General features: G+C 39.3%; 1 long non-coding RNA gene across 1 annotated transcript in view; it reads right to left on the bottom strand.

The window, feature by feature from the left end:
* Positions 1-8,807: 8,807 nt before the first annotated feature.
* LOC121033684 (uncharacterized) overlaps positions 8,808-17,856 on the bottom strand; it is a 145,533-nt gene continuing 136,484 nt past the window's right edge. Inside the window, exons 3-4 of the long non-coding RNA XR_005792061.1 lie at positions 11,541-11,600; positions 8,808-8,903 (exon numbers count right to left, since the gene is read on the bottom strand). This is a non-coding gene — a long non-coding RNA (uncharacterized LOC121033684). The remainder of the gene's footprint in view (positions 8,904-11,540; positions 11,601-17,856) is intronic.

Raw genomic sequence — 17,856 nt, 5'->3', positions numbered from 1 at the left:
GCTTGTGATGTGATGACTTTTAATTCATCTTCTAGTGAATGGATCGTTCTTATAATTTTAGCTGCCAACTTCTCTTGTTCTGTGCATTTAGAGCTTTCTTCATTCAAGTCCTATTCTCAGGAAGTTAATTTCTCCTTAAATTTTCTAGTTTCCTCCAGGCTCCAGCCTTCTGACTCTTTCTCTTCCAGACTCTTTCTCTTCCAGACTCTTTCTCTAGGCTAGAATTCTTCAAAGGTGACTCCAGTTTTTCATATTCCTTTTGAACAGAGCTAAGCCTGTCAAAGAGTTCACATTTTTTTTCTGAATCAATGTTAGCATGCTCTGGGGCAGGTTTTTTCCCCCCTTTTAATAAAAAATGGCTTTTATTTGACCTAAATATTCTGAACAAAATATAAGTCCTATGAAAAATGTGCCTCTTGCTCCCACAAGAAGCTGTAGATGTCAAAGTCCAGGCCAGGTCTTCAGGTAGCACAGCCACTGTCTCACACAGCTTTCCAAGGATTAGCTGGAAGTAAGGCTTCCCTGAGGTTCACAGACCTTCCATGACACCAACACCCCACCCTCACCCCAAATCCTCCTTCAGCAGCAATGGCTGTAGTGGGGGTGATGACTGTATTGTGTATCCCACAGTGTTGCACATAGAACCCAAACCCAGACCTGGCTACTGGGACAGACCATCAGTGGAACTGATAAGGAGGAGGGCAGGCATGGCAAAGAACTCATGTGCTCCACGACTGTCCACTGCTCCTTCTCACTCTCTTTTGTAACTTTTTAATTAGGAAAATTTTCCAATAAAGAAAAGTAGAAAATCAGTACAATGAACATCCACTTACCCACTCCCTCGATTCAACATTATGAACTGTTTATACTATTTACCCTACCCACCTCTCTCTCATTCTTTAATTTTTTTAGATAAACCACTGGAAAATAAACCATGGACATCCTGAGACTTCAGCATACATATCCTAGAAATAAGGACCTCCTGCTATATAACTGTATACTTTTGTAGTTCTGTTGTTACCCACTTTACAGATGGGGAAACTGATGCATGAAAATCTCCTTGAGGAGACAGAGAAATAATGCTTTAGCACATTTCGCTGTTCAGGTGTGTAGAGCAAGGTGGTGAGTGGCCTAGAGACATAGGGGAGGATCTCCTCAAGTTGCTTGAGGAAGCTCACTGAACTGTGTGGGGGCTTGCATTTTTAAATTACTGTAAAGGGAAAAATATACCATAAACAAAGTGAAAGACAAGTGACAAGCATATGATTCATATAGTACAGATCAAAAGCTAATGTTCTTAATATATAAAGAGTGCTTCCAGATCAATAAAAAGCTGAACACTTCACTTTTAAATGGAAAGAGCATTTGAAAAGTGGTCATCTTTTGTTTTGTTCTCTCTTTTGCCTAATTTTGCTTTGGGAAAATACCCATTACTACATGATGGAACTGTATAGCACGGTACTACCTTCCCTACTTCAAGAATTGGCATGTGATGAACTAGTTCACATCATCCCTCTCAGGCACACTGATTTGTCAGGAGTTAGCATGTTCCCAATGAACCAATCTTTTGCAGACGCTATAAGCTGTTAATATGCTAAAAAATGAAAGAAACTCTCTCCTTTTTTTTTTTTTTTTTTTCTGGAATCACTAGCTGGAGGACAATGTAAGCCTACAGCCATCTTTGCTGCTACGTGGGAGAGAGCCTGGCTAAGAAGATAGATCACTGGGGTAGGGTGGCAAGGGGAGAGAGAGACAGTGACAGGGACAGAGACAGAGACAGAGAGAGAATGAATGATTTCATGATTATTTGTTTCAGGTCCTGGATCTAGACTTGTTTAAAAGCACACGTGCCCCTAGGCTTCCCAGTTATAAAATCCAATAAATCTCCAAGTTTGTTGGGTTTCTGTCATTTATCATGAAAGAACATGGCCTGATATATTTGCTGCTAAAAAATTCACAAGAGAAAAAATTTTAAATGGCCAGTTGCTTAATTGCCAATATAGGAACAATCTCATGAGAAAACAAAACAAAACATTAAAATCAGACAATATGTTTTTATGTATTTTATTTTCAAAGATGAAAAAGGTTTATAAATATTGAAAAGGTATAAAATTAAATACTGCTTAGGTTATAGGTGCACATGGAGGAAAGGGTAGGGGAGCATAGAGGCCTGACTCACCCTCCTGTCAGTCTAACCCTTTTTGTCTTCCCTGGGCAAAATTCTGCTTCCAGAAATCCCTCTCTCATTCTTTCAAACTTCCTGTTCAATGACCAGATGTTATGATCCACCACTGTCCAAAAAATCCTTGCTGTGGTCACTGGTCTAGTGACTTAGTCCCAACTCATTGATCTCTCCCTGGAAGAAGTCCTCAGAATACTGTGTGGCTGCACATCCTGAGATCAGAGTCTGCTCTGCAGAAAGTGACTGACAAACTAGAAGCTTCAGTTTCTTCCCCAGAAGCCTATTTTTCACACGACAGTTAAGATACACGTGTGCACGCCCATATGGGGGTGGCTTTGAGTGGGCTCTGTGGCGTCTGACTACCAGGGTTTGAATCTCGGCTCTGAATCTTACTAGATACATGATCTGAGAAGTATAATTAACACCTCGGTCTCTTCGACTGGAAAATTATGACAATGAAAACATCTCCCTCATTGTTTTGAGAGTAAATGAATACATAAGCAAAGTCTTTAGCAAAGCACTTGGCACGTAGGTTACCATTAGTACATGCAATTATCACTCCTTTATAGGCATATACACTTGTTTCCAGAACTGAGAAGCTCGTATATCTTTATGAAAATTTATTTACAAGTGACAGAAACCACTGTCAAAGTAGCTTGTGCAAAGAAGACCATTTATCAGCTCATTTAACTGATTTAATTCACTTAATTATCAGCGAGTCCAGAGGCTGAGCTCACCTTGATCCTGGTTCTATCCGAAGTTCGAATGGTGTCAAAGGGTGCTAGTGGCCTAAAAATTATAACTGAGTCTTATAGTTGTGCTCTTGAATTGATGAGAAAGTTAAAAAAATCAAGATTCAAATCCCAGTTTTACCACTTGTCAAGGTATGAATTTGGGGGCATCAATCCCTGTCTTTGAGAATGTAGGAGAAAATTCCTGAGATCCATGCCATCATATGGTCATTTCTCCACCCCCTTTTGGACAGCAAATATGGCCTAATATATTTGTTACTAATAATCATATCTAATATGTATTACTAAAATATATATCTCCTAATTTATTATATAGGTTTATAGATATATCTCCTAATTTATTTTTCAAGTTCATATCTTCCATAGGCTCTCAGTTTCCACAATAGAATATTGTGCTAGAGTGGCTTTATGTGAATTCTACTAATAAACTTAAAAAAATTTTTTTTTAATGTTTACTTACTTTTGAGAGAGAGAGATAGAGTGTGAGCAGGGGAGGGGCAGAGAGAGAGGGAGACAGAATCCAAAGCAGGCTTCAGGCTATGAGCTGTCAGCACAGAGCCTGACGTGGGGCTTGAACTCACAGACCACGAGATCATGACCTGAGGTTGGACATTTAACTGACTGAGCCACCCAGGTGCCCCAATCTACTAATAAACTTTTTTACAAAACAACAATTGCACCACATTGTATGCAATTCAGAAAAGGGACGTGGAGCCCAGCACAGAAGTCCAACAACATTCATCCACAAAGCACGCCAAGAATTAACTTGGAAGGTAGTGTGAGAAGTCAGAGAGAAAAAGGATGCTGCAAGCTTGCACACATTAGGAGTGTCATCACTGTCAGATCTGTGCCACAGAGCTGATCCCGCACATCTGCTGTCATTTTTTTTTCCTCAGTAACAGAATGCTTATTCCTAGCAATAGCCATTCCATTGTCTTGCCCTGACCAAGCATACTGGAGACAAATCCTTCTGAGCATGTACGTTAAAGGCAGCAAATACCTCCCCCTCAAACTATTAGGCCTCCACATCTGTGAAGTTGTGTATGCATGTGGCTTCTTACAAGGATAAAATCATTGACACCTTTAGTAATGCATGCATCCAGGTCAAAACTAACAGTGTAACTAAAAAGGCACTTTCTAATTATCAACAAAGTGAACCTTTTTTTCACATTTGGGAGATTTTAGTTTTGAAATGCAAGAGGTGTAAGAGATCTCAAAGGTCATCTCGTCCAACTCCTTCATTTAACTGCAGGAGGTCCAGAAAGGAAACCCCATGTACCCAAGGTAACACATATAATGACAGCTTTTATCAGAACCAGAGGCTTCTGCCCCCTTAGTCAGTGACCTGTTTGCTTCAGAGAAGCCTGTCTATTACCAGTTAGATGAGTACACCCCCTTCTTTAGATTTTGCCTTGTGGATTTTCCCTGGTGGGTTTTAACGTCCTGCATTGTCACATATCCCTGGAGCCCTCCTGGCTGCAGGCCTACCCTCCATGCTGAAATGTGTTCAGATAAGTGAGCTCATTTTAACAAACATTTAAACAAACATGAGCATGTGTAGTGATTTCAAAGCTGGTTTGACTAATTTATGTCATTGTTCCACTTCATCAAAGCGAATCACCAGGAGTGAATACTTGTGCGCACTCAATGCAATGAAATCCTCTTGGCGATCTCTGACCCGTGAAACTGGAGAGGACTTTAATTGTGGCCCAGTTACTTCCAGAGTTTTGTGAATTTTCCCTATTCCACACTCAGCCTGATTTCATTAATCATCTGTGTCTTCTCTGACTGTTGTATCTCATCTTTAGGGTTATCCTTTCACAGGGTGACTGTTTTTGCCACAGGCGGGTCACTGAGGCAGCTGGTGTGTCTAGTAAATGGGGGGAATTTGTTGTGAGGAAAGAATAGAGGGGGCCTTTGGAGAGAAACAGCACTGTTTACAGGATTGAATCTAAGACACATGGCTTAATTTATGAATAATCTGTTTCGATTATCTACCTAAAGGCATTTGTTGTGAATGTAGGATGCATTGTATAGATTCAGTATTTCTTGAGTAAACAAATGAAAAAATAAATGAATCAATAAAACAAGAGTCCATCTTGCCACTCAGTCTCACCTCCACTCTGCAGATATGTTGTTTGCCACTTGAAGCTAAATCTAGTCTTCGTATCTCCCCTGACTTGACTCGTAAGCAGCATCTGACAAGTTGATTGTCCCCTCCCCCTTGACACACACTCTTCTCTTGGCTTTGAGAAGTTGATTTTCTTCTATCTTACTGTTTGCCCCTTTTCATTCTCTGGTTCATTCTCCTCATGTTCCCCAACCTCCACATTTTTGAGTGACCCAGGGATCAGTCCTGACTCCTTGCCTCTTTTTTTTTTTTTTATACATACTCATTCCTTCGTTAATTTTGTCAAGATACCTGACTGATGATTGCTCAAGTCATGTCTCCAGCATGGACCTCTCCTCTGAACTCCCAATCTGTTTATCCAACTACCTAGGTATAGTCCACTGGACGTACAAACTTAACATGACTAACAGCAAGCTCATCTCTGTCCCCTAAACCTGCTCCTTCTGCCACCTTCCCATTTCAGTTAATGGCTGTACAGATCAAATCCCTGGGGTCATCACTCAAATGAAGACAATCCCCCTAAGGCATGGTGGATCCACAGGATAAAAGGAGCCTGCACTCTGGAATGGACCTCAGCTACTTTATAGTAAGCTGGACTACCTACTTCTGGAATGTTACATGACAAGAAAGAAGTTCTAAATTATATAAGCCACTGTATTTTTGGATCTCTTTGTCACAGTGGCTTACCTAACCTGTGCCCTAACTAACACAGGAGCTGAATAACTAGAAGTTGTAAATGTAGAAATCATTCTTTTAAGAAGTATAAGTATGTGGGAAGGAGAGAAATAAGACTATTGCCGGAATATTTTATTGAAAAAATTGTGAGAAGACTTGGCTCCAGGGGAAGCTGCTGAAATGCAATCAGTTCACTCAGATACATGCCTGTGCTCTGGCACAGTAAGTTTCCTGAATGTACCCCAGAAAATCCAACTCACTCAGGACTTTGGGGGCAAAGGTGGACCTGGAAGGGCTTACATGTCTGAGCCCTGTTTACAACACCCACCATTCCTTCTTGAGGTAATATACCCTGTAAAGTTAAAAATGATGGCATCGATGACCCAATAGTACAACACACAGATTGAGCAAGCTATTTATTCCTTAAATGGATGAGATTTTGTACTGAACCATTCATGCTCATAATTCCCTCTTATAGTAAGAAGTATATATATGAAGTATGGCTGGTCAGAGGTGATGACAATAACCAAAGTAAATAAAAATACCAACAATTCTCAATTATTAAGCATCTAAAATGTATCCTAGCTTATGTAGGTGCTGCCTGCAAAGATCTGCAAATCAAGTCTTACCACCTATAGCAATTAACCATAACAGTCATCCTGTTGGTTGTTTCCTGAATTTTTCCCTGGTGGTCTGGATCAGTAAGTGGCTTGGTCTCCATTTCTTCTATTTTTAAAAATATTTTTAAAAATATTTTTAAAAATTTTAACATAACCTTTACACCCAACATAGGGTTCAAACTCACAACCTGAGATCAAGAGTCACATGTCCTGCCAGTTGAGCCAGCCAGGTGTCCCTGGCCATTTCTTCTATTGAGACACATTCACAAAAACTAAAGTAGGCAGGAATTTTTGAATATAGCTGCAGAAGGCTATAAGCTTTACAGTCGGCCTTCATTTATGGCAAGCATCAGTCTATTCTTAGTATATATCTCAGAATTCAATGGTTTGGGTCCAAAAGATTTAATACTGGAGCAGCTTGAACAGTAAAGTTCTGAAAATAGATAAACCTAATAGTCAAAGTAAAACCTATGTTAGATTTTGTGGCATATAAAATATTCTAAATGTTTACTGTATGGAGCCTGTGAAGACTCCCATATGCTTCCTGGAATTGGCAGATGGAAATCATCTTCAGAGACCGAATGCCATTAGGGACTTGGCAGTGGACTCCATTGGACCTGGGATGGGTAATCAGTGTACCTAGGTCAGAAGTTATATATATGAATTTAAGCACACATATATTTTTAGCCTGTCTATGAAGACAAGGAAGGATGAAGGCATAGAAAAAAAAGGGGGGGTGTAGGACTGATGGTTGAAGAGACAGTATAAGCTAGCTATGAGGCAGTGAAACTTCTCTCACGGCAGAGATATGTCAGATATTTACGATTACTTGGGTTTTCTTTCACCAAATTTAGCCATACCAGCCATTAGCGTACATGAGAGGAGTTTCCTTGAAGTCATCATCTTCCAATGAAGCTGTAACATGGTCCAGGTTAGAGAAAGATGGAGAACAGATGGCCCTTCTGAGACCATGAGAAGGCAAACTCATAGCACAGTCACATTTATAGAAATGAAAGAAGATACATGTGGGCTTATTCATCTTTAAAGGAGGGTTGGCTATTTCTGCAATTACTCTATTTACCCACATGAGGGAGAGGCCTCTGTCCAGTCCTTAAGTCACCAAAGTCATAGGGAGGATTTCACTGGAAAATATAGAGGACTTCACTCATGATTCCAAAGACTCACCCTGGCTCCCAAGCAGCAGTAAGTTCTCTGAGAAGGGGACATTTACCCAGACATTTCAGATACTTTTCCAAGACCAAGAGGAGGCCCATACGTGGTCCCAAGTTGACTTCCAGGTACAATTGTTACCAATCAGTAATTTTCAAATGTTTTGCCCACCACCCACAGTAAGAAATACGTTTAACTTTGCATCCTTATACATGTACACATATTTTTGTATATATTTAACTGCATCAAACTTTTCACACAATAATAATTTTTCTTATTATGTGTAACCACACCTAATATCTTCTGTTCAATTTTATTATATTGTAAAATTGCTTGTTGGACCTACTATTAATTTCACAAAGTACTGATTGGATGGTAACATGAAGTTTTAAAAACAATGGTTTTATTAATACAATGGAGAGATTCCTATAAATCAGTCCACGAACAAGTTGGATTTTTTCTTATTGGTTTATAGATGTGGCTTCCTTTTCCTTAAATATTATAAAGCAACAACACTTTCTGTGAAATCTCAAAGTATATATCCCATCTGTAACCAAGTAGCTTTCAGAAGACTTGCATCTAGCGGGCTTGGGCCCAGACCTGCCTGCTTAGCTCTGCAGAAAGGACAACCCAGGAGATCAGAAATGATAAAGGGGAAGTGGGTGTCAAGAAGGTAGAAATCTCTCCTTATCATGAACGCTTTTTCTCTTTATACACAATTCTATCATTGGCATTGTGGGAGTAGAGAGAGAAATAAAATGGAAACACTGCCAGCAAGAATGAAGGAAACAATGAATTTGGAGCAGGCAATGGATAGGATCTCCTGCAAAATCAACAATCTAAATAATAATGGCTACTACTATTTATTGGCCACCTGCAGTGTGTTAGGTATTGTGTTTGGTGTATTAAATGCATTATTTCACTTCATTCTCACAAAACTCCTTTGAGGTAGATAATATCATTTAATTATTACCTTTTTTTCCACTTTACATTTTGCCATCTTTTTTTATTGAAGTATAATTAACATACCATCGTATATTAGTTTCAAGTGGACAACATAGTGATATGACATTTGTACACATTGCAAACTGATCACCCCATAAGCCACACAAACTTAACTAGTTAAATAAAAATTTTACAAGGTTAATTGAAGACATGGATCCCTGTCAATCGATCTTTTAATTTATATGCAGTTTGTGATATAAATTGGGTCCAAATCATTGGCAGCCTGGATACTGACATGGAGACATTTGTCAAGTCCCATCAGTGAGGCTCATATGAAGTGAGATGCGACAGTATTCATGCACTTAGCAAATGGGCAGAGGGTTCCTGAATGTTGGGTCAAGTTGGGAAAAGGTCCACTTTTGCATTCTCTGTGATAGAGAGAAATAGTAATAATTAGAGGTGAAGGGAGAGAGACAAAAACATGCAAAGCATTTTAGGGCAAGATAAAGGAGTAATGGGGAAGGAAAATAGAAATGTTGATGGCAGGTGAGTTGGAAGACTAGGAACAAGGCAGGAGGTGTGGGTCAGGTAAGGGGTCTGGTAATGATTCAGTGACTGGGGGTTGGGGCCGGAGTACCACACCTTAGCATGCGCTGCAGGGCAGGGTGTGGGGATTTAGAGGGTCATCCAAGATTGCAAGGAGACTTTAGGAAAGAGGCTTGCAGGAAGGAGTCTTGAGGGATTTCACCCTTTCAAGTGATTCTCAGCTAAACCACCTCTCAGAGCCTGGGTACCCTTGTACCTCCACCTGCTGGTTTAGGACCTAATGTGGTTGGAGTTCCTTCATATTTCCTCTGAAATCTTTGGGTTAGGGTTAGGGGCTCAAGAAAGTGACAAGGAAGAAAGCTAAAGTTAAAGGATATAAAGAAAGCCCTACAAGACAAGTTATTAATTTAACCTCAGACTCCTTACCAATTTGTAACAAACTATTAAGACAGACACCCTTTAGAAGCTACATTCTCGCCTTTTGTCATAGCTCTTTGCTAACATATGCCATTTTGTAATTGAATAATCAAACATTACAAGTCCCCTACATCTCATGGATGAATCTAGGTTCTTAGAATCAAAAAACTGATCTGGAAAAATATTTAGAATCATGTAGTTCAATTGTTTTCTCAAACAACCTTAAACCACAGAATGCTTTCTCTCTTTCTTCTTTTTCCTTCTCTTCCTCCTTCCCTCACCCTCCCCTTCTTCTTCTCCTTCTCCTCCTCCCTCTTCTTCCTCTCTCCCTCTCCCAATTTAAATCTTACATGGAGTATCAACACATAAAACAAACAAAACTGAGCTGCTTAGGTGGATAGTGGAGTTGTATAAGCTTCCTTTGACCCCCCCCCCCCCCCAAGGTAGCTCATGAGTGAAACCCACTGATGTGGTTCAAGTCTCTCATTTTATAGTAGAGTCTGAGGCTCAGAGAGGGAAGCAATGTGTCCTCAAGTCATACAGCTGGTTTTATAAATAGATCTGGAAGCAAGAAGCTGTTAGAACATCATAGGCTATTAGAACAGCATATTATCTAAATTACTCAAAAACTAAAACCATTTTGTATTCTGGTTAAAGCTGTACTTTCTAAAATCATTGATTTTAAAATTCTCAAATCCTACCAACCACCCAAAGAAACTATCCTGGAGATACCATGTACTCCCAGCAGGAGGGCAAAACAGATTCCTGTAGAACCTGGGGAACTATGGGCTGTGGCTGCTCCTCCCCAGGCACCTATATATATTCCAAACTTAAAATATGAAGGAAGGGGGCGGAGTTTATAAAAAGATGTCTGTGGGGACTCTGGAGGGCTGCACCTTGCAGGTGCATGGCTGTCTGGGGTTTCAACTGCAATAGTCTTGCATTCCAACACTTTACCTCAGGGAGCTGAGAACACCGTGGGAGTGCATGTTTTGCTTTCCAAAAGTTTGATCCACAGTCACCAGAAGGAAATAACAATGAACCAAAAAAGAAGAGAAAAGTGTAGGGGAGTAACAACAAAGTGACAAACATCTGACAGGTGGATCAGGGAGCAGGAGCCATCAGACCATAGAGAAATCCCGACACCCCCACCCCCACCCCCTACACAGATGCGCAAACACAGCTTCCTAAGAGTTTAGGCCACAGGAGTGGCTCTGCTTTGCCTCTGTGTGGTTGGCACTCTTGCTACACACATCCAAAGGGATACTATGTTCACATCCTAAACACTGATGAGCACCACTATCTAACTTTTGCCTGTCCGCCCCTCTAAAACCTCTTAAATGAGAGCCTGAAGGAGGAAAGGAAGATGAAAATGACAATAGTTAAACAGAAGATACAACGTTCATCTTTCTTTGGAGTAAATGAAATGGTGCCAACATCCAGAGTTACTTGTGTCATTCAGATTCATTTGCCAACACACTTACATAGTGGAATTAAGATTAGCATCCTTTCCGCTTCTTAAATTGAAATCTCCTCTGTAGCTCTCATACAATTTGGCATTGATATGAAAGACTGTAGTCAAAGAATGTGTAGCCAGGTAAGTTACATAATCAAATACTAAAGACAGTCATTATTATTAGCATAATGCCAATTATCCATCATAAGATTCCAGAAGTGAAAAGCACAAAGATTTCATCCCGAATCAAGTGTGTGTCTCTTCCACTAGACAAAGTGAGGACCAGTTCACTCTAGAGCCCATGGTCCTGCTCGTTAGGACTGTGCTGATGACACATGGCAGGGTACCAGAGTGGCTCTAAACAGAGCACGGGATATGCAAAACATTTTTTCCAACAGTATGACAGCCAGTGTTAAAGATATTACCATGTGTCGAGATAAAAAGTTTTTAAAAGGAAAAAAACTTCTGAAATCCAGTAATCCTTTGCCAGCTTCTGGAGTATCATGATTGGAAAAACTTCAGTTGGCAGGAACACATATAGAAAGTAGGGGTTAGGAGAAAAACTATAAAAACGTATTAATATGCATTTTAATTTCAAGCCCAAAATAAACAGAAGTTCTTGCAAGCATCCATTTTCCTACTCAACCAGAGTTTGTAGCATAATCAGTTCTTTATTGTTCAGAGAACATTGCCATGGCTCTGTGACCTGAAGAACAGGGAGTGCCCACAGATCTTAAGTTATGTGCATTTAACATCTTTGCAAAATTTTAATATCACCCCTTCTGGCTTGAAATTTCATGCCTTTGATACTCACCTTCTTTTTAGTTTAAGTTTTGCAAGTCCCAGCAAAATATTTTTGTAATCCCCAGGCAAATTGACAAATTCTGGTACTGCCCAAGGACATATTTTCTGGCTAACTTTTCTATCCATAGATTGAGGGTTGGAACTCAAAGAGGCCTCCCTTAACTTATAGACTGTCTCATATAGTTTATAGGATGGGGAGGCAGTACCTGTTGTCTTCTTTGGGGACTGTATTACTTATGGTTCTTCAAAGAAATAGAACAAACTGTGTGTGTGTGTGTGTGTGTGTGTGTGTGTGTGTGTGTGTGTGTATTTTACAAGGATTGGCTCATGTGATTATGGAAGCTTAGAAGGCCCACAGTCTGGTATCTGCAAGTCAGACAACCAAGAAAGCTGGTGATGTAATTCAAGTTGAGTACAAACCCCTGAGAATTGGGGGACTGCTGGTGTAATATCAGTCTGAGTCTGAGAGCCAGGAGCACTTATGTTCAAGGGCAGGAGAAGAGACAGATGTCTCAGCTCAAGCAGGGAGAACAAATTCAACCTTCCTCTGCCTTTTTGCTCTATTCAGGCTTTAGGTGTTTTGGATGATGTCCACATGCATTGATGAAGGTTATCTTCTTTACTCAGTCTACAAACTCAAATACAAATACTCAGACATACCCAGAAATAATATTTTACTAGTTATATGGGCATCCCTTAGCACAATCTAGGTGACACATAAAATTAATCATTAAAGGGACTGAGGTAAAATGCCCAAATGTTGGCCAGTCCCCTTGTATCATTAAAATCATGTAGTTACAACTCAGAACTTCTACATTTGAGACCAGAGATCTTTTTTCACTATACCCAAGATGGCAAATACACTTCATTTCAAGCCCCAAATGTGACTGATTGGCAATGACTGCCTGGATCTCTGGTAAGAAGGTGAATGGGGATTTACCAGAAAAGGGGGCTGTAATTGATTTGTGAAGTCTGCTGTGGTTGAGTGTGGGGAGTGTGGCACTCAGAAGGGCACATATTTGTTGAACCTAAACAACACTCTCCTCTACAATAGTTATCTTTTCAATAAAGCCTCCCTAAAGAAAAATCAAACTATGATTTTATTTACAAATAGCTTTCCACAAACACATCCAGTTAACTGTTATTTCTCCTGTGGATTCATTTCAAACATGACTTCTACAGGGAAGTTTTCTCTGACCATTTTTAGGTCATTCTCTGTTATACATGTTCATCCCTTCCTCTCCTCAAACTCAGTTAGAATATCTATTCATTGGTTTAATTATTGGATTAATAGCTGTGTATTTCAAACTTCTAGCCAGTGAGCTCATGAGAGCAAAGGCATGTTCTGTATGGCTCATCATTGCATCCTGTGTCTGTCATAGTTCCTAACACTTACTAGACATGTATTAAACATATGCCAAATGAACTGAAAAGCCAGAATTTATTTTTCTTTTAAATTTCTCTGAGACTCAGGTCAGATTTGTTACCTTTCATTGCTTATTCTTTCAAGAGACTAAGACATATGCATATACACCTATCAGGTCAAGGTTACAAACTTGCAAGACATTGGAATTTGAAATTCTAGGTTTATGAGTCTCTAGATTTGTTTTCAACCATGCTTTCTTCCATGTCTATACTACACACATTACCTGTGTCGCTGTATGATGGTGTTCATTTTAGGTTATAATATATGGTGTAAGAGCCAGGAAGAGAAACAAAAATCTCTGTATTTGAATGGAGACAATCTGGTAAAGTGTAGGGAAGACCAGACCACGAGTCAACAGATCTGAATTTGTGTCCTAGTTCTGCCATTTATTGGCCTAGTAACCTCGGAAAAACTAAATTCAGCTCTCTTATCGGTAAAATAAAAAAGGGGAGTCAGTTTTCAAACCTATTTTTTTGTAGTAGGACTGTTTTCTTTAATTTTAAAAAATTATTTTAATGTTTATTTATTTTTGAGAGAGAGAGAGAGAGAGAGAGAGCACCAGTGGGGGGAAGGGCCAATTGAGAGAGAGACATAGAATCCGAAGCAGGCTCCAGGCTCTGAGCTGTTGGTATAGAGCCCGATGCAGGGCTCGAACTCATGAACTGCGAGATCATGCCCTGAGCTGAAGTCAGATGCTTAACTGTCTGAGCCACCCAGGCGCCCCTAGTGGGACTGTTTTTTAACATGAAATTTCAGAAATCTCAGGGTGCCTGGAGGGCTCATTCAGTTAAAACTCTGACTCTTGGTTCGGGCTCAGGTCATGATTTCAGGGTTCATGAGTTCAAGCCCCACCTCTGGCTCTGGGCTGATGATAGGGAGCCTGCTTAGGATCCTCTCCCTTCCTACCCCCGCCCCCGTCTCTGCCCCTCCACCCTCATGCGTGCACTCTCTCTCTCTCTCAAAATAAATAAACTTACAAAAATTTTAAAAAATAAAAGAAATTTCAGAAATTTCATGAAGAAGCACAATACCGAAAGAGACAAGGTGCCGCTGATCTGAGTGAAGGTGGGCAGGAGAAGCTACCTCTGGAGTTTTGCCCCCACTGCCTCTCTGACACTTGCAAGGAAGCTACTGAAGCTCACATGGGCATGCCATTAAAACAAAAACAAACAACAACAATAGAATGCATAGAGAATATAGGCAACGGTATTGTAGTAGTGTGGTACGGTGACAGCAGTTATACTCGTGGTGAGCATAGCAGAATGGATAGAGCTGTCACATCACTAAATTGTATGCCTGAGGCTAATGTGAGTCAACTACACTTCAAGTTTTTTAAAAAGAGGGAGAAAATTCTGATACATGCTACAACAGAGGTGAACTCTGAAGACATTATGCTCAGTGAAATAAGCTTCACACAAAAGGACAAACAATGGTATGATTCTACTTATATGAGATCCCTTTAGTAGTCCAACTCATAGAGACAGAAGGGAGAATGGTGATTGCCAGGAGCTGGAAAGAAGGCTGAATAGAAAAAATAAAACCTTTAAATTTTGAAATAAGTATAAATGTACAGGAAGTTGCAAAGATAATACAGAGAAGTACTGTATACTTTTGTCCAGTTTCCCCCAATGGGCCCATTAAAAAAAAAAAAAAGGCTTAGCACAACAATGTGAATACACTTAATGCCACTGAACCATACACTTAAAAATGATTAGAATGGGGGTGGGGAGCACCTGGGTGGCTCAGTCGGTTAAGCACCAAACTTCAGCTTAGGTCATGATCTCGCAGTTTGTGAGTTCGAGCCCTGCATCAGGCTCTGTGCTGACAGCTCAGAGCCTGGAGCCTGCTTCAGATTCTGTGTCTCCTCTTCTCTCTGTCCCTCCCATGCTCATGCTCTCTCTTTCTGTCTCTCAATAATAGATAAATGTTAAAAAGTTTTTTTTAAATTATTAGAATGGCGAATTTTATATTATATACATTTTACTGCAATAAAAAATGTACATTAAAAAAAATGTTTGGGAGTGCCTGGCTGGCTCATTTGGTAGAACATGCAACTTTTGATCTCAGGGTTATGAATTTGAGCCCCGCGTTGAGTGCAGACATTACTTAAAAATAAAATCTCAAACAGCAACCACAAAAAACAACCTTTGGGCCCAGGACTAGACAATCCTCCAAGGCCCATCGAGTTCCAAAATTCCATGATTGTATGAATCCTACATGTTAGCTCATCCCCATTGCATTCTACAGTTATGGACTTTTGGGGCATGAATGTACCTTAGAAATCAGCCAGTGTGAGACATAGTTCAAGTCTTCTGCTTCTCTTCAGGGCTTCTTTCTGCTGTGGAGTTTAACTAGAGTCTTGGATCAGACCTCTAACAAATGTGCTTCAAAGGTATGGTTTTTACTATTTTCTATTTTCATACTTTTCTACTAGTAATTCCCTGTTGACTTTTTACGGTCTGCAGGAGCTGGTTCTTTGGGCTTACTTAACTCATTTTGATTTATCTGGTGGCAAAAGTGTATCCCTCTCCATCCCCCCTCATAATGGGCTTGGCAGTCCTGCCTTATATTATTTTCCATTTCCAATGTCATATTACTGTATTCTTTACGGCCGCACCAAGACACGTCGGCTGCATTGAAATGGCCATGGGCTCAGTAAATCTCACTTCCCTTATTCTGTTTGTTATTTTCTTTTTAAATATTTATACATGTAAACAGTCACATATAATTTTACATAAATTCAATATGTGTGATCATATAATACCTAGTGGTTTTTTAAGCGCAATTTTTGTTTTGGTTTAGCTTTTCTCTTCACATATACTCCTCTCTCAATCTGCACTATCTCCTCATAGACACAAAGTAATTCATGTTAAAACCTACTGCACATGCTTTCATGTTACTCAACATGCTCATGTATTCATAAGTAAATGACTACACAAAATGCACATACATATTCATAACACACATATACACAGAAAGGTTTTGTCAGTGTTTTGCAAAAATTGGAACATACATATATTTTCAGACCTTGCTTTTTCTCAACAATAACACTCTTTGTAATGGATGCATAACATTTTATGTTGCAATGTGTCATGATTTATTCAACCATTCCCCTATTGATGGACAATCACATTGCGTCTACTTTTTTCTCTGTTGTGTCTCTAAAATAATGCTGCAATCAGTGTCCTTGCACATATGCTATATGCTTGTGCTTTCCCTTCCGTGGAACAGATGCCCAGAAGTGTACAAGCTTTTGTGAGTTAAAGTGTACATGCATTTTAAATTTTAACAGATAGCATCAGGTTGCATCTCAACCATAGCTGAGGCAATTCACCTCCTCACCATGTATGGTAATCCCCTTGGCCCCACATTCCTATCAGCAAAGGAGGTTGTCAGTCCTTTCAACTTTTGCCAGCCTGAAGTGGTTATGCTATGTACTAGTTTGAGAATATTTTCATATATTCCTTGGATATTGGAACCTCCTAGTTTCCTATGAGTTTCATGTCCCCTTCTTGTTAATTTTTTGGAACTCCTTTGCATTAGAAATATTAAACCTTTGTTCTCTTATTGCAAATATTTGCCTCACATCTATTATTTATTGACTCTTTTATAGTATTTTTTTAATGACACCTACTATGTGCCAGACATTGTTACACGTACTAAAGGTTCATTAGTGAACAAAATAGACAAAGATCCCTTTCTGCTAGACTTCATATTCCAGGGATGAAACACAGCCAATCAATCAATCATTATTATTTATAGTACTTTAATATGATTTCTAAAAGTTTTATGTGTTCAAGTAGGTCTGACTTTTCTAATAGTATTTCTGGTTTTCCAGTCTTAGTTAAGAAGGCTTTGTACATGTGGTGTCCCAAATTTTATTGTTTTTTGTTTTTAAAACATGGCTGGTACAAATGCTATCCTTATTTTAAAATTAGGCAATATTTTTAGTTCTCAGAATTTCATTGAATTATTTCACCATAATTATATCCAGCCCTCCCTTTCTGTTTCAATCTAGAGTTATACCTTCCCTATATAATTCATTTAGGGTGCTACTATATATCATAGTTATCACAATTATGAGATAGAAATATATGACACTGCCATTTTGTAGATTAAAAAATGGTTGACTATCACTAAGTTCAATATATAGATAAGGGAATGGAAAAGAAAGAGTGAGGTCAACTACTTGCTTGATACTATGACAGACATTTATGTGCAATATTTCCTTTAATTTCCTCATTAGCACTTGGAGGCAGGTCATATTAGCTCCATATTAAAAAAAGAAGAAACGCTTTCACAGAGGTAAGATACTGCTGTCTCAAAATTATCAAGAGATTGATTTCACTTGGCTGATAACAAAGCCCAAACGTATTTCTCTTTGGCATTAGAATTTAATTCAACAGGCATTTATAAAGCACTCTATAGGACTCTGAATAATGCTGAGAACTTTAAAAAGTGCTGGACAAGTTAAGTGTCTAGAAAAGTATCCAATACAAAGAAATACTTAGTAAATGTGGGTTCAGTGAAATCCTCTACCCTACAGGAGGTTACATCATAAGGGGAAAATAAAACATACACAGGAACCAGTCAAGAGAAATTTCAGGTGTCTGGTGACTGTTATAGATGAAACCATGGGTTTCCTTTGTTTTTTCTTAATGATAAATATTACTTAGCATAGGTACAGCATAGAATCTAACATATAATAAGCATACAATAAATTTTGGTTTAT

Source organism: Herpailurus yagouaroundi, unplaced genomic scaffold (assembly GCF_014898765.1).
Source record: "Herpailurus yagouaroundi ecotype Mexico unplaced genomic scaffold, PumYag 159, whole genome shotgun sequence".
Classification (NCBI taxonomy): Eukaryota; Metazoa; Chordata; class Mammalia; order Carnivora; family Felidae; genus Herpailurus; species Herpailurus yagouaroundi.
This window is presented reverse-complemented; position numbering and strand designations above follow the sequence as displayed.